Genomic DNA, 1,478 nt, shown 5'->3' on the forward strand with positions numbered 1-1,478 from the left:
TTCAAGTTTCATTCTATATATTCAAAAGATCATTCTATATATTCAAGCTTCATTCTATATATTCAAAAGATCATTCTATATATTCAGACTTTGGTTGGAATATATATATAATATTTTCCTAAAGGGCATTCCATAATATATATATAACACCCAGCACGCCCCTGCGGGCGGTTTATCCTTCAAGCTCGGGTCCTCTACCAGAGGCCTGGGAGCTTGAGGGTCCTGTGCAGTATCTTAGCTGTTCCTAGGACTGCGCTCTTCTGGACAGAGATCTCCGATGTTATTCCCGGGATCTGCTGGAGCCACTCGCCTAGCTTGGGAGTCACCGCACCTAGTGCTCCGATTACCACGGGGACCACCGTTACCTTCACCCTCCACATCCTCTCGAGCTCTTCTCTGAGCCCTTGGTATTTCTCCAGCTTCTCGTGTTCCTTCTTCCTGATATTGCTGTCATTTGGAACCGCTACATCGATCACTACGGCCGTCTTCTTCTGTTTGTCTACCACCACTATGTCCGGTTGGTTAGCCACCACCATTTTGTCCGTCTGTATCTGGAAGTCCCACAGGATCTTAGCTCGGTCATTCTCCACCACCCTTGGGGGCATCTCCCATTTTGACCTCGGGACTTCCAGGTTATACTCGGCACAGATGTTCCTGTACACTATGCCGGCCACTTGGTTATGGCGTTCCATGTATGCCTTGCCTGCTAGCATCTTGCACCCTGCTGTTATGTGCTGGATTGTCTCTGGGGCATCTTTACACAGCCTGCACCTGGGGTCTTGCCTGGTGTGATAGACCCCAGCCTCTATGGATCTTGTGCTCAGAGCTTGTTCTTGTGCTGCCATGATTAGTGCCTCTGTGCTGTCTTTCAGTCCAGCTTTGTCCAGCCACTGGTAGGATTTCTGGATATCAGCCACCTCCTCTATCTGCCGGTGGTACATACCGTGCAGGGGCCTGTCCTTCCATGATGGTTCCTCGTCTCCCTCCTCTTTCTTGGGTTTCTGCTGCCTGAGGTATTCACTGAGCACTCGGTCAGTTGGGGCCATCTTCCCAATGTATTCTTGGATGTTCGTTGTCTCATCCTGGACTGTGGTGCTGACACTCACCAGTCCCCGGCCCCCTTCCTTCCGCTTAGCGTACAGCCTCAGGGTGCTGGACTTGGGGTGAAACCCTCCATGCATGGTAAGGAGCTTTCTTCTCTTTATGTCAGTGGCTTCTATCTCCTCCTTTGGCCAGCCTATTACCCCAGCAGGGTACCTGATCACGTGTTGATGGCCCGGATCTTGTTCTTACCATTCAGCTGACTCCTCAGGACTTGCCTGACCCTCTGCAGGTACTTGGTGGCTGCAGCTTTTCTAGCGGCCTCTTCATGGTTCCCATTCGCCTGCGGGATCCCCAAGTACTTGTAACTGTCCTCTATGTCTGCAATGTTGCCTTCTGGTAGTTCAATCCCCTCAGTTCTGACTACCTTCCCTCTC

This window comes from Astatotilapia calliptera, chromosome 14 (genome assembly GCF_964374335.1).
Source record: "Astatotilapia calliptera chromosome 14, fAstCal68.1, whole genome shotgun sequence".
Classification (NCBI taxonomy): domain Eukaryota; kingdom Metazoa; phylum Chordata; class Actinopteri; order Cichliformes; family Cichlidae; genus Astatotilapia; species Astatotilapia calliptera.